The sequence below is a fragment of the Chrysochloris asiatica genome, unplaced genomic scaffold (genome assembly GCF_000296735.1).
Source record: "Chrysochloris asiatica unplaced genomic scaffold, ChrAsi1.0 scaffold00001, whole genome shotgun sequence".
In the NCBI taxonomy this organism is placed as follows: domain Eukaryota; kingdom Metazoa; phylum Chordata; class Mammalia; order Afrosoricida; family Chrysochloridae; genus Chrysochloris; species Chrysochloris asiatica.
Window position 1 is genome coordinate 49,986,678 of NW_006408519.1, and position 21,966 is coordinate 50,008,643.

General features: G+C 48.3%; 1 pseudogene; it reads left to right on the plus strand.

Moving 5' to 3' along the window:
• The first annotated feature begins 2,920 nt into the window (after positions 1-2,920).
• Positions 2,921-21,966, plus strand: part of LOC102815225 — a 113,428-nt pseudogene continuing 94,382 nt past the window's right edge.

Genomic DNA, 21,966 nt, shown 5'->3' on the forward strand with positions numbered 1-21,966 from the left:
AGTGTGTGAATGAAACTTTGGGTGATATGAAGTGAGAGGCTGTTATTTAAAGTATAAGAAAGGAATGGGGGAAGGGGATGAAGGGACAAAAAAGGGATGGTACAGGATGCATGCCTTGGGGCAAGTTGCACCCATTCTTTGATGCGCCTCCCAGCAAAAGACAAGGACAATCATTCGCTTGCTTTGTCCAGTAGAACGTGCCACTAGCGACGATGCACCAATTCTCAGCAGAGACCTCAAGAGGCTGGGCAGCGTGTTTTTCACCCTTTTGAAATGCTATTGTTAGGTGTTGTTGAGTCAAATACAGAGACCCAATATGCAAGGCATAACTAACCCATAGAGTTTTCTAGGTGCAATAGGATAAGCACTGGACTGCAAGGTCAATTGGAACCACAAGGTTGGCAGTTGAAACCCACCAACCACTCCTCATAAACCCTATGCAGAGTCACTATGAGTCTAAACTTACTCCATGGCACTTAACAACAACAATCTCGATCAAGGAGTCCAGGTATGGAGCTGTAGGCTAAGCACTGGATGGCAACTTAAGGTCAGTGTTATGGGTCAGAACCAACTGGACAGTACCTAACAACAGTCTCTGCAGAAGCAGATCACCATGTAAACAAGCCCAAGCTAGCCTACTGAAGAGGAGTGTGAGAGAAATGATGCATCCCAGCCAGCAGGCTGCCAGCAGCTAGGCATCTGGATGGTATGGGTCCCACCAGTTATACCTACATCAGGACCTGGTGAAACCAGCTCAGACGATCAAACCACAGAATCATGGGCAAATAAAATAGTGGCTTTTTAGCTGTCTGGTTTGGGGGATTGTGTTACACAGCAATTGCTAACAGATACATTGTTTCCTTGACTCTACCATGATATGTAGATGCTCTTAGAGGGCAAATTTGGTTATTCTGCTGCTTAACAAAAGAAGAAATAGGGGAAGGATAAGATGATATGGTATAAATGATGAGCGAACAGAGCTCCAGACAGGAGGTAAATGAAGACCACTGAAGGGAACAGCAAAAAAGGTGCCTTGACCCACAGACCCTCTTGGACACTGTTTGATACTGTTTGATACCTGAGCCTTCTGGCTAAGAGGAGATGATGGGCATAGTTGATCCAGATTCAAGTCCAGCCCCTTGTCTGACATTGAGTGTAGATTGAGTGCCCTCTCTGAGCCTCAAGTCCTCATCTGTGCTCAGAGGGAACCAATGTCCAACAGGGTCATTGTTGTTGTTGTTGTTGTTGTTATGTGCCATGGAGTTGGTTCCGACTCATAGCGCCCCTGCACAGGGTCATGAGGTTTGTTAAAAAATGTTGGACATGGGTGTTATTTATGTAAAAAATTGTTGTTCCGACCCATAGCGACCCTGTTTCAAGGAGTGACTGGTGAGCTTGAACTGCCAACCTTGCAGTTCAAATGGCTTTGCAATCTGGCGCATTAACCCACAGCGCCACACCAGGACTCCATGTAAAAAATAGGGTACGTACGTAAAATCAAGTTGTTGTGAGGAGGAACTGAGTCATCTTTGTAAAGTGCTTGGCAGGATTCTGGGCACATATTACAAGGAACCCTTGTGGCACAGCAGTTAAGCATTCCCGCTGCTAACTGAAAGATCTGTGGTCTGAACCCACCAGGAAGAAAGATGACGTAATCTGCTTCCCAAAAGATTATTGTTACTGTTGCTAAGCACCATTGAGTTTATTCTGACTCCTAGCAACCCTGTGTAGGGTTCCTGAGGCTGGAAATCTTTGCAGTAGCTGAAAACCTCATCTGGGAGCACAGAGTGGCAGGTGGACTTGAACTGCTGAGGTTGTGGTTCAAAGTCCAGTGTTTATCCTAGAAAGCCATTGAGCTCCCTCCTGTAGGGTCTCTATAAGTCAGAATCTACTCAACAGCAGTGGGTTTGGTTTGGGGGCTCAGGGGGACATATGGTATACCCTCAGCAAGTATTTCTGATTAGCTAGCTGCAACAGTACTTGATGGGTTATTATTCATCTTGATAATGGAGCTGTGGAAAGGCTCACCCCCAGCATCGTGTTAATGAAGGCTGACTTTATTGTGACTGCGGTCCAGATGTTGCATCCATGTTCTTGAAACCTCATAGCAACCCTGCAGAATACAAGTATTATTATCATACCCATTTCACAGACTTCAAAACTTCACTCAGACCAAAAAGAAACAAGGAGACAGACAAAGCCTTCAACTGCTGAATCCGTTTCAGCTCACAGTCAGCCTATAGTTTAGATTCCTGCTGCATGGAAGCAGGAATATCACCTCTTTCCCCCAAGGAGCAGCTGGCAGGTTTGAACTGCTGACCTGTTAGCCACCACACACTTACCCACTGTGTCACCAGGCCTCCTTAAAGAATGCCATAAAAATCAAAACCAAACCTGCTGCTGTCAAATTGATTCCAACTCATAGCAAACCTACAGGATGGAACAGAACTGCTCCTGGGGCTGTCCAAGCCTCTGAATCTTTACGGAAGCAGACATACTGCTACATCATTCTCTCTCAGAGTAGCTGATGAGTTCCAACCACAGAACTTTTGGTTAGCCGAGTGCTTCACCACTGAGCCATCACACCTCCTTGGAATCAATTGCCAGGGCTGATATTCCTGGCTACGGCTGGGCTATCTATCTGCCGGCAAAGCCCATGGTCCTTCCTCCCCTGGGCATCGTCTGCTGCACTCCAGCCCCACGCTGAAAACAAAGCCGAGAGCACCATTTGGCTCCTGCCCTTCCTGCCCCGCGCCAGATGGCCTGAGCGCCGCCGCCCTCGCATGGGAAGCTTTCAGGAAGGATTTCCTGTATGTTGGCAAAACAGCTGCCCCCAGCCCTGGGAGCGAGAACTCCTTCAAAAGCTCCCAGAGGGACTGGCTTACAGCTGGAGAAGTAGGCCAGGGGTGAAGGTACAGAAATGGGGGCACTGAAGACCCTGAGCCCCGGTCACTGCCCACACCGTGCACTGAGCAGTCTGGAGACACGTCCAAGGAAGCTGCAGAAGAGAAGGTGGGTGCCAGGAGCAAGGGGCCCATTGTCTCACCCAGGGGGTGCTGATGGTAGGAATTGGAGATGGACTGGGGAGGAGACAACAGGAACACTTAAGTGTAGATGGGAATCCACAGGGCCTATGTTTGAATCTCAGCGCCCCCTCGTGACCATTCAGTGGCCCTGCACAGGCTGCTAACCTCTTTGAGCCTCAATGTTCTCATCTGTAAAGTGGGGACAAGGAGCCCTGGTGGCACCGTAGATTAATCATTGCGCTGCTAACAATAAGGGCAGCAATTTGAACCCACCAGATGCTCCACAGGACAAAGATAAAGAAGTCTGCTTCTGTATCAAGATTTACAGCATAGGACACCTTATAGGGCAGTTCTACTCTGTCCTCTGTCCTTTGTCGGCTCTCTGGACTGTGCTTTATCCCTCTTCCTGCTTTTCCATATCTCTGCTGCTGCCAAATGGCCCTACCTACAAAGCCTTTTGAACTGCAAGACTGACCAGTTCAAGCTCACCAGTCACTCCTCAGAAACCCTATACAGGGTCGCTATGGGTTGGAACCGACTCAACAGCATTTAACAACAACAACAACAACCACATGCTCTACAGATCGGTTTCTGGTCATGTAGGAAGCCCTCAGTGAGCAATGTAATTGCTATTCCTCCTGGAAGAGTCTTGGGCTTTCTCTTTTCTTTTCCATAGACTCTACTTGAAGGGACTCCCTGGGAGGCACAAGTGAGTAAGTGCTGGACACTCAAGGACTACTTAAAAAATTGGAGATTCAGACCCACCCAGGCGTGTGTTGGAAGAAAGCCCTGGAGATCTACTTCAGAAAACTCAGCCACTGAAAGCCCCATGGAGTGAAGTTCTATTCTGATAGTCACAGGGTCACCATGACTTGGAGTCCATTAGACAGCAACGGATTTGGATTTATTGTTTTTCTTTGTTTTACTTTTTAGAACTATTTTGTTGTTGTTGTTAAATGCCATTGAGTCGGTTCCGACCCATAGCGACCCTATACAGTCTGGCCCATGAACCCACAGTGCTACACCAGGACTCCTTGGAACTATTTCAGAGTTACCCAAAAAATTGAGACAATTACAGAGAGAATTGCAATATACGCTATTTCCGGTTTCCCGTATTATTAGCACCTTGTATGTGGTCCATTTATCAGTTAACGCGGTTGTTGTCTTTAGGTACCGTCGAGTCGGCTCCAATTCACAGGGACCTCATGAAGAGCAGAACCAACCACTTCTCACAAGCGTTACTATATGTGTCCCCACTGATGCAAACACAGTGTCAATCCATCTCATTTCTCAGTTCCTCAAAAAGAGGTCTTCCTTGTTTCCACTGACTCTCTGCTTTACCAAGCGTGATATTCTTCTCCTGGAACTGGCTGCTCCTGATCACATGTCCAAAGTACATGAGCCACAGTCTGCTTCTCCTCCCTTCTAAAGAGCATTCTGGCTGTACTTCTTCCAAGACAGATTTGTTCACAGTCTTCTAAATGAATTTACTGTTGTGGTTAGGTGCCATCAAGTTGGTGTGCATTTATAGTGACTCTGTGTCCGGCAGAACGAAACACAGCCCAGTCCTGTTCCATCCGCATGATGTTGTTACCTTTGAGTTCATTGTTACTGCCACCATGATAATCCATCATGTTGGGGGTCTTCATCTTTTTTGCTGACCCTCTACTTTACCAAGTATGATGTCCTTCTTCAGAGACTGGTCCCTCCTGAGAACATGTCCAAAGTATGAGATGGAATTTCACCATCCTGGCTTTTAAGGAGCATTCTGGCTATAGTTCTCCCAAAACAGATCTGTTGGTTCTTCTGGCAGCCCATGGCACTTTTAATATTCTCCTCCAACACCATAACTCCAATGCATCAATTATTCTCCAGTCTTCCTTATTCACTGTCCAGCTTACACATGCATATGAGGTTATTAAAAATATCATGGGTCACCTTACTCAAACTAACATCTTTGCTCTTGATTACTTTTTTAAAGAGGTCTTGTGCAGCAGATTTGTCTAATTCAATACATCATTTAATTTCTTGATGTTGTTTCCATGAGTGTTGATTGTGGATCCAGGCAAAATGAAGTCTTTGACAACTTCACTCTTTCCTCCATTTATCTTGATATTATTTATTGGTCCAGTGGTCAGGGTTTTCATTCTCTTTACACTGAGGAGCAATCAGACTAAAGATTGCAGTCTTTAATCTTCATCGGTAAGTATGAAGTCCACTTCCAGCAAATAAGTTGTGTCATCTGCATATCACAGGTTGTTAGTGACTCTTCCTCCAATCCTGATATCACACTCTTCTTCATATAATCCAGCTTCTCAGATTATCTGCTCAGCATACAGGTTGAATAAATATGGTGGAAGGATACAACCCTGGCACACACCTTTCCTGATTTTAAACCATTCAGTATATCCCCTTGTTCTATTCAAATGACTGCCTCTTATACAGTTTCCTCAGGAGTTCAATGAAGTGTCTGGAATACCCATTCCTTGTAATGTCATCAATAGTTAGTTATGATCCACACAGTTGAATGCCTTTACATATATCCCCAGTTCCACGTCCTCTTTTGAATCTGGCTTGAATTTCTGTCATGTCCCTGTCAATATGCTGCTGCAACCGTTTTGAATTATCTTCAGCACAATTTTACTTACATGTGATATTCATGATATTGTTTAATGATTTCCCCTTTCCACTGGGTCAGCTCTCTTTGTAATGGGCACAGATATGGTGGATCTCTTCCAATTGAGGGGCCAGGTAGTTGTCTTCCAAATTTCTTGGCATAGATGAGTGAGAGACTCATAGATGAGTGCTGCATCAGTTGTTGAAAGATTTTAATTTGTATTCAGTCAGTTTCTGGAGACTTGTTTTTTGTCAATGCCTTCAGTACAGTCTCAACTTCTTTCTTCAATACATCAGTTCTTGATCATATGCTACCTCTTGGAATGACTGAGCATCAGCCAACTCCTTTGGGTACAGTGACTCTGTGTATTCCTTCATCATCTTCTTTTGATGCTTTCTGCATCCTTCAATCATTTGCCCATTGTTGTTGGTAACTGCTCTCTGGCTGGTTCTGATTCAAGGTGCGGCTGGTGAGTTTGAACTGCCAATCTTGTGATTCAAAGTGACTTGCAGTCCAGTGGTTTATCCTACAGCCCTTCAATATTCAACCAGAGGCTTCAATTTGGGTGGGTGGGGGGGTCCAGTTCTTTAAGCTTGAGAAATACTGAGTGTATTCTTCCCTTTGGGTTTTCTAACTTCAGGTCTTTGCATATTTCAGTACAATACTTGACTCTGAAATTTTCTATTCAGCTCTTTTACTTCCTCATTTCCAACATTTGCTTTAGCATCTCTATGCTGGAGAGTAAGTTTCAGAGTCTCTTCTGACATCCATTTTGATCTTTTTCTTCTTTCTTGTCTTCTTAATGACCTTTTGTTTTCTTCCTGTATGATGTTCCTCATGTCATCCCACAGCTCCTCGTGTCTTTGCCCATTAGTGTCTAATGCATCAAATCTATTCTTGAGATGCTTTCTAAATTCTGATAGAATATATCCAAGGTCATATTTGGCTCTGGTGGACTTGTTTTCATTTTCTTCAGCTTCAACCTGAACTTGCATGTGAGCAAGTGTTGTCTGTTCTACAGCTGCTCCTGGCCTTGTTTTGACTGATGAGATGGAACTTTTCCACTGTCTCTTCCCACAGATGTAGGCAGTTCAATTCCTGTGAACTGATATTAATCTATTTTTACTAACAAAAGTCCATACTGTAGTCAGGTTTTCTTTACTTTTCCTCTGATGCCTGTTTTCTGTTCTGCAACCCTCTCCAGGGTCCCACATCCCATTTAGCCAGCATGTGTCCTTAGGCTGATCTGGGCTCTGACTGCCTGTTTTTGGTGAGCTTGGCAATTTTGAGGAGTCCCGGTCAGGTATTAGGCAGAACGTGCCTCTGTTGGAACTTGGTGGTATTCTCATGACAAGGTTTGGGTTATGGGTTACTGGGAGACACCCCACAAAGATAGAGTACCATTTTGATCACATGACTTATCATAGCTGATGTTGACCTTGATGGCCAGACAGACATGGCGGTGGTGAGGTTCTCCATTGTGAAGTTACCCTCGTTTTCCTCTTTGAGAAGGAGTATCTCCATGCACTTTTTACACCTAAGTTGTGGGGAGCACTCAGAAATTGTCTGGAGACCTTTTTGTAGGGGAATTTGTGCACTCTCCTCCATCTATGAATTTACTCAATCATTTGTTTGTGTTAGTACACACTCATGGATATTTATTTTATACTTTGGGTTTCACTACAATGCTACCTTATTTCTTGGTTGTCTTGGGGATGTTTCTAACTCCGAGACACCTTGGAGTCCGACATCATCCAATGCAGTGCTGCTTCATGGCAAGAAATTGGACCAGGTGACGCACAGAAACCTCCCCCGTGCATGAAAAGAGCCAGGTTGGCAGCAGGCACACAGGCGTGGAAGAGACGGATGGATGCAGTTATAAAGCTTGACGTCGACTCCCATGCCTGTAATGTTCATTTCCTTGTCAGACTACAGGCACTGGGCCCCAGGAACCACCTCACAGCATGCTAAGCACCAGGTTGCTAATCTTCTGGTGTTTAAGACCCAGCTTCATCAGCACAGAGCTGATGTTTGCATTGAGTCTTTAAAGCAAGGTCAAGAAAGGGCATCCCTGCCCAGAACCCAGTGTGAACAGGGGTATGCACAAGGGAGAGGACGTGTCCATGGGGAGGACTCTAATCTTGGCCATTGACAACTCAGACAAGGCCAGGTGGGTCGGACTGTGAGGTGTGAGATTGTCAGGGACATAGTAAAAAGGGGAATCCATCAGGAACCAGACATCAGGAACCTTTGAGACAGAAACCAACTCTGATGGTCTTAAGCCAACTATCATGGAGGTGTAGCTTCTACGGCATCAGCTTCAACTGTGTTTTGGTGGGAAGAAGAGAGCTGATTTGGAGACTCCATAATCCATTGAGACCCTCAGTCTCCACACGCCTAGTCCACCCTACACAACTCCCACACTTCAGATTATCTCAGGGTCTAGGAAACTGGAAGAGAGATTGGCTGTCTGCTTCCATAAAGGTGGCAGCCTTGAAAACCTGAGTTTGACTTGTAGCCTCCGGAGAAGAAACAGCTGATCTTTAAAGGCATCACTTTGTGGTATTTTATGTGCTACTGCTTGAGAAAATAAGACATTATCTTAACACAGTTGTTGTGCTCTTGTTGTTTTTATTGTTAGGTGCTATTGAGTCAGTTTCGACTCATAGTGACCCAATGCATAATAGGGCGAAGATTGCCCATTCCTGCTCCATCCTTACAATAGTTATCAAGCTTGAGCCCATTGCTGATGCCATTGTGTCAATCCATCTCATTGGGGTCTTCCTCTTCTTCATTGACCTTCTACTTTAGCAAGCATGATGTCCTTCTCCAGGAATTTGTCCCTCCTGATGACATGTCCAAAATACAGGAGACAAAGTCTCACCATCCTGGCTTCTAAGGGGCTTTCTGGCTGTACTTGTTCCAAGACAGATCTGTTTGTTCTTCTGGCAGTCCATGGGACTTTCAATAGTCTTCTCCAACACCATAATTCAAACACATCGATTCTGGTTCTGTAGGGTAAGCATTGGACTGCTAACCACAATGTCAGCAGTTCAAACCTATCAGTTCCTCCTCGAGGACCCTATAAGAGGCCACTGAGATTCGGAACTGACTTTGTGGCACTTAAACAACAACAATAAATTTGTGATATTTTGTTGCTGCAAATGAAGACACCTGGCCTGTGAGTTTATATTATCTGAACACGGCTTTCAAGCTAAGTATTATGATTACCCCCAATTTACAGATGGGAAAACCAAGGCACAGAGAGGCTAAGAGATTGCCCAAGACCAAATCTTTCGCTCCCTGCCACAAGGTCCCTCATCTGGCGTAGCATGCTCCTGCCTCTTAGTAAAACACACACTAAGAAATCTGCAATGATTAATTTCATGGGACTCATTGCCACTTTAAATGACAATTGCTCTTAATACGCATCTCATCTGCCTGCTCGAAAATGTCATCTGTTCTGTGGCTCGAGCTGTCTCTCTTCTCACCTTCTCCACTTTGTGCAACTGCATTTGAACTGTGACAATGATGAAACCCTTTTCTCTGACGTGATCTGGCTAAAGGGCGGGGCCATTTATAGCATTCCCCCCCCATAGTAAGTATACGTGAAAACTCACAGGCACTACTATCCTCAGCCACAGCTCTTGGGAGGAGTTCACAGTGCCAATGGTGGGGAGTAGGGAGCCTGCACCAACTCCCCTGAAAGCTGCAACGCTCTGCAGATGGTAGCTCGCCATCTTGGCAACATCAGCACCAACAGTTTGGTAGCCTCAGGAAGAAACCGAGGCCCGGTAAGGAACATGAGTAACTTCTTGTTGTTGATGTTAAGTGCCCCTGAGTCAGTTCCGACTCATCACAACCCTGCATAGGGTTTCTGAGGACCAGCTGGTGGGTTTCAACCACCGACCTTGTGGTTAGCAGTCCAGTGCCTATTCTAAAGCACCATACAAGGGGGCACTCGACAACTGATCACAGAAACATCTGGGAAGTGAAGACATGCTGGGCAGAATAGAAGTGAGACTAGGGCTCGCCAATTGTCGCCAAGTGGATTTTGAGTCACAGCACACACACACACACACACACCCCAGTGTCAGAGTAGAACCCCGTTCTGCAGGGTTTTCAGTGGCTGATTTTTTCAGAAGCCGATTACCAGGACTTTCTTCCGAGGTACCGCTGCTTGGGTTTTGAACCTCCAGCTTTTGGGTTAGAAGTGGAATGCTTAACCATTTGCCACACCCAGGGATTGGTTGCAAGAATAAGGTTTGCCTGGATCTGAGGGCAGTGTGTTGGTTGACCGACTGAATGAAGGTTTTGTTGGATACTCACTTTCTCACCCTCGTCCTCTGGCGATTTTGTGTGCAGTGTGCTGCTTTGGGTTGTATGGGTCTATTCCGTACTCTTGACCCAAACTATAGAGTCCTTACAATACATGGGGTGTCAGCTCCTTCGCATTGAGTTTCTCTGGGTTTTGAATGGAGATACCTGGCTCTAAGGGTTGTTACTGTTCTTAAGTGCTGTCGAGTCGGTTCCAACTCATAATCACCCTACATAGGGTTTCCAAGGAGCGGCTGGTGGGTTTGAACTGCCAACCTTGTGATTTGCAGTCCAGTGCTGACCCTACAGTGCCATGGCAGGAGTCCCCAGGGGTGGTTAGCAGCAGAGAGAACAGCTGCATCTTGAAGAATTGGCTCCCTTGTCCAGTGACTTGTCTGGTGGTAGATGTTTACAACATCAGTCGCTGGAGGGATGGGTAGTGCATGAGTGATCATTATTCTTATTTTAATACCTGTCCATAGTGAATATGGAGTCCTCGTGGCTCAGTGGGCAGACATTCCTGCTAAATGAAAGGTCGCATGCTGCTCTGTGGGAAAAAGGTGTGGCCGTCTGACCTATAAGGTCGTTATGGGTTGGACTCGACTCGACAGCACTTAACAATAAGGTTGCTAAGGAACACAGTGCTTCTGTAGGATAAGCCTTGAACTGTGAACCACAAGTTCAGCGGTTTGAGTCCATCGAACGCTCCATGGGAGAAAAATGAAGTTTTTTGTTCCCACAAAGATCGAAAGCCTCGGGAGCCCTGTACAGGTTATTACGAGTGGAAACCGACTCCATGGCACTCCACACCAACAACATCGTCGGGTCATTATGGGTTGGAATCAACACAGCAGTGGGTTGCTGTGTCCCGTTCCTCTAGCAGATCCAGAACAGTGTCGAGGACTCCCTGAAGGGTCTAAAATGGGCTTTGAGGATGTCACATTTAAAAAGCGTACTTGCTTCTGAATTGGCAGCCAAGGCTGCCTCCCTGTGGGACACGGCTGGTAATTACCACCTCCACCTGGAAAAACCCAGGTGACTCAGCTGGAAAGAAATGCCGCTGCCCATGCTGGCAGGACAGAGCTCTCGCTCTCTCTGGTCCAGTGAAAAGGCGACTGGGTGCTTATTCGCCCAGCAGAAAAGCACCCACCCTGGAACGGACTCCACACCTCACCTTGCCTTGCTTTCAGGAGGGCTGGTGTTTCTAGGGTGGCCCATTAGCTCTGAAATCCTCTCCATTCACAGAAGAGTGACATCTTATCTGTAGGATTCTGAGCAGACTCTGAGGACAGGGAGGGAGCCTGTTCGCACACAAATGACAAGCTGGCAGTGGGTTCTCAGAAATGAATCATGTTATCTTCCTGGGTAGAGTAGTGGTTACAAATCGGGCTGTGAACCGCAAGGTCAGCAGTTCAAAACTACCAGCTGCTCCGTGGGAGAGAGATGAGGCTTTCTGCTCCCGTAAAGATTTACAGCCTCAGAAACCCTGTACAGGATCACTATGAGTCAGAACCGACTGCACAGCACACAACAACAACAACATCTTCCTTCAAGCAATTAGAAGGAATCCTGGTGGCACAGTGGGCTGCTAAATTCAAGGCTGGCAGTTCAAACCCACCAGCCACTCCTAGGGAGGAAAATGAGGCTGTCGATTCCTATAAAGATTTACAGCCTCGGAAACGCTATGTGGGATCCATGTTTTAGTTTGGTGCGGTCGTAGAACACCACAAGTGAATGGCTTTTACAACTGGAAATCCACTGTCTCTCGGGTTCGGAGCAAGAAGACCGAGTTCAGAGCGCCGGCTCTGGGGAAAGGTCCTGGCCTCCTTTGAGCACTCGTGGGAGATCTGGATACATCTTGGCATCAGTCTTCCTCTGGATCTAGGCTCTTCACAGTGCAGAGACTCCACGGACTCCACTCCCGGCTCGTCTTTCTCGGTGGGAGTGGGTCCCTTGAGCTCTGTTCACCTCTCTCTCCTTCTGCATCTCCAAGGACATTGAATCAAGCTACAGTGTAACCCTGTGGAGTGATTCTGACCTCATTAACATGGGGTTGTTGTTGTTAAGTGCTGTTGACTTGGTTCTGACCAATAGTGACCCTGTACAGAGCTGCTGAAGAGTCCCGGTGTGGTGTTGTGGGTTAATGCACTGGACTGCAAAGTTGGTTTGAACCGCAAGGTCGGCAGTTCAATCACACCAGCTGCTCCTTCAAAACCCTATACAGGGTTGGAACTGACTAGATGGCACTTAACAACAACAACAACGGATTTCTGAAGAGCAGCTGGTGGGTTTGAACCACCAACCTTGTGGTTTATACCAACCTTGTAGCCCAGCTCATTAACGGACAGCACTAGAGAATTTCTAAGACAGGAGAATCACATGGGATCAGAGCTGGGTCACGTGAGATCACTCCAGGGTGACATACTAGGTTCCATCCGTAAGGTGATACCTACATCTTATCTGGGAAACTGCTGAGAGTCCTGACGAGGCCATGTCAACACAAAACCGTAACTATCACATTCACTACGGAGCAGCTAGTGGGTTTGAACCACCAACCTTACGGTTAGCAGCCCAAAGCTTAACCCATGGTACCACCAGGGCTCTTTATTGGAAACAAAATGGATGCTGAATCCGAATCATCACCAGCATGAGCTATCCTGAAACCGGGGAGTGTGGGGAAAGGCTTGGATCTCAAACTCAGCCAGCACACAGTGTACTTGTCACCCTCGGGGCGTGAGTGGGTGGCCTGCATTGAAATGTGGATTTGTCTACACTTCTCCTGAGAACCCAGACTTAGAGAGCTGGAGGGGTGTATCATCTCTTCCTTTCTAGCAGCCAATCTGCCAAGTACAGGATTCTTGTTCAAATAAACACAGTCGTTTGCCTTAAAGAGCTGGAGGCAAAAGCTGCCCCCGAGGATGACCACATGCGCGGACCGCTGTGGACAGCCCTGCCGAGTCATCTGGGGGACGCTGGAGGCCTGCCTTCAGTCACGTGTTCTCCTTCCAATTGCGGAATCAAGTACTCAGTACACCAGTCTGTGCCAACTCATGACTCTCGAGTGTGTGTCAGAGAACAACCGCCTCTGATGGCCGATTTTCCCAAGGTCCATATTCTGAGGCACTTCTGGATACACTCGAACTGAGGAGGAGCTGTGCGCTCGGCCATTTGTGCCATCCACAGATGCCTCATTGAATACCTACTGCGTGTACAACACCAGGCCAGGTGCTGGGGAAGGACAAAGGAGTAGTCACACTCACGCTCTGGCTGCCTGCGGAGCACCAACCACGACCAGTGGTGACCAGGGAGCCCTCAGAAGGGCGGGACCTATGGAGGAGCCCAGGCAGGGACAGGAAGTGACTTGGAGGGCAGCGGTGGGGGAGATGTTCCTTGGGATGTGGACCAAGTACCAACTGGTCTTCTGTCACTCTGAGGGCCCTGTTTTCTCTCCGTGGGCTCTCCCTCATTTCCCCCAGCCCCCCTTCATTGAGAACCCCCAAAGCTGACCCTCAGGCCAGGCCTCTTCCTGGAATCCCAGACTGGGGTCTGATGCACACTTCCCATTCCACAGACCCACGAGGCTGTCTGTGGTCTGGAACCTGGGCACCCCACTGTTTCTTTCTTAGACTCCCTTCATTGCCCTCTACCCCTTCGCCCACTACCAAGCCCTCCTAAGCCGAATCCAGCCATTGTCTGCATCTTGATCCGAGGTAGGTGTTCTTCACCTGTTCCTCCCCAGGCCCCTGCGGAGATGCCCTCAGTGGCTGCCCATCACCTCTGGCATATCCAGAAGCCCTGCCTATGGGATGTGTTGACCACCTGGAGCCCCCAGAACCCCCTGCCCTGATCTGCCTAAAGCCTGGTACTTCTATTTCTCCTCTGACTGTGCCAGCTAATCCAGATCTGTCCCAGGTGGATTTGATGTCTTCTTGCGCCAACTCAGGAACCCTGTGGCATAGTGGTAAAGCACTCGCTGCTAACCAAAAAGTTGTTGGTTCAAATCCACCAGCCTCTATGTGGGAGGAAAATGAGGCAGTCTACTTCTCTCAAGAGGACAGCCTTGGAAGCCCTGTGGGGTTGGAACCAACTATTTGGCAGGGGTTTTTGGTTTATGCAAACGTCAACCAAGAGTCAGTTTCTGTAGCTTGCACCCAAATAACCAGGTCCTCTGTCCTGCCCTGTGCACCGCTGGCCCTGGCGCTTAGCATGCCCTCCCTAAGCTTTTTCATCTAGCAAGTCACACATCTCTTGGACAGATGGCCTTTCTTAGCCCATAGCTCTGTCAGGACATCAACAGCAACATGGCATCTGGTCTCAGAGGCAGTGTTCCCTGGGCACTGGGTCTGATGGACTCCACATCAGCCATCACCTCACATATCAAGGACCCTGTAAGAACACCCCCTCCCAGTCTGTGTCCAGACACATCAAAGAGATAGAGGTGAGAGAACAGCTCCACCTCTACCTTCACCCATCCATCATGACTCTGAGTTCCCAACAGTGCCAATGTCTAAAGCATCGTCATTGTTGGGCACCATCACGTGAGTTCTAACCCACAGTGACCCCATGTGACACAGCTGGCCTGCCCCATAGAGTTTTCTTGATAGATTAAGGTGCACTTGACCCAAGTCGATTGTCTCAAAAGGCATGCAGAAGCTCGCCCATGGGTGAGCAAGCTCAGAGAAGAATGGATGCATTTGAGTTTTGGTGAAGAATGTTTTCTATGTGCTGGACTTTCAGTAAACAAGCCTGTCTTGGAAGAAGTACAGCCAGAATGCTCCTTAGAAGCCAAGATGGCTAGACTTGTCTCTCATTCTCCGGCAGCCATGTTTTCAGGAGGAACAGTCTCTGGAACAGGACATCCTGCTGGCTAAGAGGTCCGTGATAAAGAGGAAGACCCCCAATGACATGAACTGACACACTGGCTGTAACAATGGACTCAGCCTTAACAACAATTGTGAGAATGGTGCAGGACCAGGAAGGCTTTTGTTCTCTTGGACCCAGGGTGGGTATGAGTTGGAACTGACTGGTTGGCACATAACAACAATCTTTTTGGAAGCAGACTGCCAAGCCTTTTGCCGGTCGTGATGCTGGGTAGAGTCAGAGCTGGCTGCTTAACCATTGTTCCCTGACCGAAGCACGTTGTTCTCCAAAAACATCACTCATTGGTTTCCAGTTATTGGCTCTGCTCTGTCTCCCAGGACCACAGTGAACTCGTGCTTCACAGCTGCCGGGCTGCGGTTGGGTCCGAGTTAGGGGTACAGAGGGAAATGAGCACAGGGCTCAGATCTACTCTGCCCCTCCTAGCCCGTGACCTTCGGTAGGTCACCTGAGCTTCCTGAAGTCCAGGAGAGTCTTACTTCCTTGTACAGTTGCTGCAAGGTGTGAAGGATGCCAGCGGGAGGCAGCAGATATTTGGTGAGGGAGCACCATTTGAGCTCCTTGGTAGATGGGGATGTTCCTCCCTACCCACACCTGAGTGGACAAGCACTTTGTGACTGACTGCTAAGGTAAGGTCAGCAGTTCAAACCTACGCAGTATCACCAAGGAAGAAAGACCTGGCAATCGGCTTCTGTAAAGATGACAGTCAGGAAACCCCATGGACCCGTTGACCTTGAGATGAGAGAGAGAAGAGGAAGGTTAGGAAGATGGTGAAGGAGGCTGGGGACGACAGTGATAGGATGTTATGATTCAACTGTGAGAAGTTGTTAACAGGATTAATTGTGATTGTCACACTGTTATTGTAGAAGACATACAACAAAAAGGGGGAGTGGTTAATTTTCATTTCAGGAGCAGATGATCCCTGAACCATCAAGAAGGAAGAGCATGAGTGGAGCGTGAGATCCTACCTAGAAAAGCAGCGACCGCAGGGATGGTGACAGAGATGATGGCGTCGAGAGACAGAGCAGCTGTGGGCCCCTGGACTGAGAAAGATTGTGTGTCTGCAGGCCGGAGGCTGGCATGCAGATTACGCACCTTAGGACATTGAAATGAATATATATTTTTTGTTTTGTGTGTGTACATGAAATATTTTTTCTTTGCTCATTTGTAAAACATAAAATGTCAAAGGGAAGTCACAGGAGGAAGTGGGATGACCATTGTTGCAGGGAGCGGATTGTATGACTGGTTGAATGTAAAGCTGTGATTTTGTCTGCTAACCTTCACTCAATTCACAATGAGAAGTTTAAAGTAAAGAAAATGAAAGCCCTAGAACACAGTTCTAGTCTGTAAGGTGTGCAGTTGTTGTGAGTTAGGAGCCAATAGCGGGCAATGGTCTGGTTTGTTCTCTCCCCACTCCAGGTGTGAACCAAAGGCAGGGCAGCAGTGGCCCCTCTTGGGTGAGCGCGAGGACCTGCAGCCAGTACAGAGCATGCTCAGTGCAACCCCTCCCTCCCTGACCCATCCGGACTCTGGACAATAACCTGGGTGTGTAGGGGTGATTATAGTTCAAGTCTCACTGGGGCATATGACGGTAGCTGTGAGCCAAACTCTACTCCCAAATCCAGCCAGGCCCATAATGAAGTTTCTGTTTGGATTCCCAGTGCCTTTCTTGTTTGGGCCCAAACTTGGGAGGAAAGGAGAGTGGAGCTATTTATGTAGTAAAATTTGGATGGTGTTCACATGTACCAGTCTAAGTGCCCAGCAGTCCAAACTCATTTCATCCTGAGAGCTACCAGAGCAGGTAGATACTACTATACCCCTGTTTTTCAGATGAGCTGCAGTGAGGAGGGTCTACAGCGAATTAGTGGCAGGACCAGGGTTTGAACCCAGGTGTTCCTGGCTCTTAACCGCTGCTTCAGTACCTGTGTTGTTGTTGATGGATACCATCCAGTCGGTTTGAACTCATAACCACCCTATGTACGATAGAACAAAACCCTGGCCAGTCTAGAACCATCCTAACATTGGTGCTGCCACGGTGTCAATCCATCTCATGGGCCGGGGGGTGGGGGTGGGGTGTCTTCCTCTTTTCCACTGACCCTCCACTTTACCAGCAAGATGTCCTTCTCCAAGGACTGGTCCCTCCTGATAACATGTCCGAAATACGTGAGGTACAGTGTCCCTATCATCCATACTTACGCCAATCCCTCCTTCAACACTTATCGGGTCCACAAAGCATTGTCACCTCTAAATGCATTAGTCTGTATTCCTATTTTAAGACAAAGCAACAGCTGCGAGGAAAGAGATAAGGAGCTGGTACATCCTGCACTGGGGAGCCTCCTGTCAGAGCAGAGTCAGGGAAAGGGGTACAAGGAGGAGGGCTGGGATGACTCTCTCTGACCTGTTTGCCCAAAGCAGAAATCAGTAACTGGTCATCAAAATACATGAGCCAAGGCTGACAAATTTAATAAATACACGGAAGCAAAGGAGGAAAGGAAAAGGAGAGAAAAAAAAAAAAATGGAGCTGCAAAGCAGGGACAAGTAGGGAGGATCTGAACCGGTGGGCAGGCGGGCAGCTGCCATCCGCCCTAAAGGAAGGCAAGTTGCAGCCTTCTTCCACTGCATGTGAAACAGCTATTCAGGCTCATTTCTCTCTTCAATAATTCATGTAAATTTAGCCAACGAGTGCATATGGCAAGGGAAAAACAGCCCAGGCGGGCGGGCGGTGGCCTTGCAGAGGCAGAAGGGGGGAGGGACTGCTGGAGGACAGACAGCTGAGGGTGTGTCCTGCTTGGCCACTCTCTGCCCTTGTGGCCTTGAACCTCTGCCCCTCGCTACTCCATCTGTTGAAGGAGGGACAGTCAAAGGGACCTGAACTTAAAGGGCCCACCGTGTGTGGCAGTCGCTCTGGGTCCAGGCTAGCTGTCATGCGGCCTCACTCGTTCCTCTCTGTGGGATCAGGAACTGGGAAGGGGTCTGGGCAGTGGGGGGTGGGGGGTGGGGTGGGTGCGGCAGAATGAGAGAAGGATTTGTGAGGGCCCCAGTGTCCTGGTTATTGTCTGGGGCCAGTATGGTCCAAGGACTCCCTGGTCCCCTAGAATGTTCTAGGCAGACCATGACAGAGTGCTGCTCACCACATGGGCAGGAGGGGTGGCCAGGCCCAGGGCAGACAGAGGTGGGGAGTGGTGCTCTGCAGAAATTCTTGGGTAATTTTATTCTTGATTATGTGTTTTGTAAATAAGGTCTGATGAAGAATAGCTGAGAGATCCAAGCAGTCATTCAATTATTGTTGTTGGTCAGAACCGTGCAGTCAGTTCCAACTCATAGGGACCCAGTATAGGGTTTGTGAGGAGCGACTGGTGAGTTTGAACTGCCGACTTTGTGGTTCAAGCCGACCTGGTAGCCCTGTACATACCCTGCAGTTCATGTAGTTCATGTTCCCTGCCTCGATGAGGCTGATATTTCTGCACGAGAACCATTGTAACAGTGTCCAGTAGCTGCTGTGACATGTGACCACAGACGGGGCGGCTTCAGACAAGAGTTGAATCACTGCACAGTCCAGGAGGCCCCGAGGCCAGCACCACACGACTGCCTGCCTTCTGGACACCCCATCTCCTTGCCTTTTCCAGCCTCCTGAGGCTGCCCACATTCCCTGGCTCCTGGTTCCCTCCTCCATCTAACTTCTGCTTCCATTGTCACCTCCCCCTCTCTGCCTCGGACCCTTCTGCCTCCCTCTGAGAAGGACCCTGTGAAGATGCTGAGCCCACCCCAGGCAATCCCATCTCAAGATCCTTCACTGACTCGTATTTGCAAAGTCCTTTGTGCTATAAGATAACATACCCATGGGCCCCAGGGTTAGGGCATAGGCATCTTGGGGGACCACTATCCTGCCAACCAACACCTGTTGCTACTGAGTCCATTCTGATGCATAGCTACCTTATATAGGGTTTTCTGAGACTGTAAATCTTTTTGGGAGCAGACAGCCTCATTTTTCTCTCAAGAAGCAGCTGGTGGATTTGAACCTCTGACTTTGTGGTTAGCAGCCCAATGTCTACAGAGCCACCAGGGTGCCTACTGCCAACCACACTTATAATGAGTATAAGTCAGAGATGGTGAGGTGCTCCCAGGGTCAAAGGGCTTCAGTGTCCCCGAGGGGTGGGTGGCATTTGCTGTGCTGATCTGGGAAGACCCCTTGAGGAGGGGGTGTCTGAGCTGAGCTGATGGAGTAGGGCAAAGGCAGCATGTGAGCCAGGGGCTGAGGTGGGAGAGGCCGAGCGGGCTAGTGGGAGAGCAGGGTGTCATGACTAGAGCACCTGGCAGGTAAAAGAATGTACCAGATGCATCCTTCCAGGGACACTGTCTCAGGTGACTCTCAAGCTGGATGTTAGCCCTGCGCTGGTGAGAACAGACAAAGTCAGCGTGTGTCCCTGAGAAACTGCCCAACCAGGGCCACACAGATGGTCTCTCTCAGGAGTGGTGTTGGGGACTTGGAGTTGCCGTGGAAGCAGAAACTGAAAGGATGCAAAGAGTGAGAGAAAGTGAGTAAGCAGCCGGAAGGCCTGAGTAAGAAGTTACAGGAAACTCTGCCATGAATAAGCCCACGGAAGGAGATGGAGAGACGCTGAGTCACTGTGGGTGTGGACCCTCTGCCCGGAGGCTCTGTAATGACTCCTGTCCTGCCCTCTAGGGTCCCCGTCTTGGCCCCACAAGCTTAGGAGTAATAGAGGGAGACCAGATCAGGAGGGAGGGCAGGGGCCAGCAAGGGACAAGCCCACCCTCAGACAAACCCCTCACCAGTTGCATCCAGGATCCCCAGTAACCTCCTTGTCCCCCCACTTGTTCCAGACTCCCCTGTCCCTGGGGACTGGGAGTGGTGCCCCTGAAATTGAGCAACACAGATGCTCTGCTACCTCCCCAGAAAACGCAAACAAAATCAGCTGCCACCAAGTTCATCCCGACTCACAACACCCATGTGTGGCCAAGTAGAACTAAGCTCCATTTGTAGGGTTTTCAAGGACTGAATTTTCAGAGGAAGATTGTCAGACTTTTCTTCTGTGGTACCTCTGGGGACTCAAACAGCTTTCAGTTAGCAGTGGAGCATTTAACCTGCTTGCATCACCCAGAGTCTCCGCTGCTGATGCAACTTCTTTGAAATAAAGTGATACGGGCTCACTGAAAGGCGTCTCATAGTGGGTTAGGCGTTGGGCTGCTAAGCTAACCGACAGGTGGGTGGTTCAAAGTCACCAGCTGCTCAGAGGAAATAAGTTAATGTTGTCAGCCTTGGAAACCCTGTGGGGTCATGAAGAGTTGGAAATGGTGGGCTGATCAAGCACCCCGGGGAAGTCGAGGACTGCTTTCCAGCCGCTTTCTCCTGTAGTTATCACTATTCCATCTTGCAGGTAGAAAAGCAGCCTGGGAAACTCAGCAGAGACTCCCCAGGGAAGGACCAATCCCCTCCAGCTGACCTGCTCTGAAATCCGGCCACCATGTGAGGCCAAGATAACTTACCCATTAGTTTCTGCCACGGGTCAGGGACTAGATTATTTTGGGAGACACATGCATGTTTCCTGTAGATTGCTCACACCCTGCCAAGTGCTACAGGAAATAAATTGGTGATGGTTCTCTGGTAGCGTAGTGGTTACGAATCGGACTGCGAACCTTAAGGTCAGCGGTTCGAAACTATCAGCAGCTCCGCGGGAGAAAGATGAGGCTTTCTACTCCCATAAAGATTTACACCCTCAGAAACCCTGTACAGGGTCGCTATGGGTCGGAACCGACTCGACGGCACTTAACAACACAACAACAACAACTGTGCCGTGGAGTCTGTTCTGACTCATAGCAACCCTGTACAGGGTTTCTGAGGCTGTAAATCTTTATGGGAGCAGACCGCCTCATCTTTCTCCTGCGGAACAGCTGGTAGTTTCTAATTGCTGACCTTAAGGTTAGCAGCCCGACTGGTAAGCACTACACTACCAGAGCTCCCTGGAAAGAAATTGTTGTTGTTGTTAAGTGCTGTGGAGTCAATTCCGACCCATAGCAACCCTGTATAGGGTTTCCAAGGAGCAGCTGGTGAGCTTGAACCACCAACCTTGCAGTTCAAAAGACTTTGCAGTCTGACACATTAGCCCACAGTGCCACACCAGGATTCTGGAAATAAATTAGGGCTTTGTTATCAAGGGAATTCGGTCCAGGATGCTACTGTAGGTACCAAATCCAAAACCTATTAATGTCTAGTCAGTCCCACCTCATAGCAATCCCCTAGGACATAGTAAAACTGCCCCACAGGGTTCTAAGATGCACATCTTTACAGTAACAGACTGCATCAACTTTCACCCTCGGAGCAGCTGGTGGCTTTGAACCACTGACCTAGCAGTCCAACACTTTAACCACTGTGCCATCAGGTCTGCTAGAGACACCACTGCCATATAATAAATTCTGACTCATAGCGACCCTAAATAGGGTTCCTGAGACTATAAACCCTTATGGGAGCAGACAGCCTCCTCTTTCTCCCAAGGAGCGGCTAGTGGATTTGAACTGCTGACGTTGAAGTTAGCAGCTGTACACCTAACCCACAGCACTACTCTATCTAGGGGTCAGGAAAGGCCTCTTTCAAAATGTACCTTGTGTGGTGAGTGTGTATATATATGTATATATATATATACAGCTCATTGGCCATTTCAACATTTTTTCCATGTTCAATTCAGGGGTACTAATTCCATAATATATATGTATGTATGCATAGTGGTTACGAATTGGGCTGTGAACCGCAAGGTCAGCAGTTTGAAACTACCAGCTGTTCCGTGGGAGAAAGATGAGGCTTTCTGCTCCCGTAAAGATTTACAACCTTGGAAATCCTGTACAGGGTCGCTATGAGTCGGAACCGACTCCATGGCACATAACCACCACCGTGTGTATATATATCAGACCATTGGCCATTTCAACATTCTTTACATATTCAATTATTCAGGGACATTAATTCCATGCATAATATGTATGTATGTATGTATGTATGTATGTATATATTGTTGTTGTCAGGTGCCATCAAGTCGGAACCGACGCATAGCAACCCCATGCACAGCAGAACGAAACAATGTCCGATCCTGGGCCAACCTCACTACCGCTGCCACACTT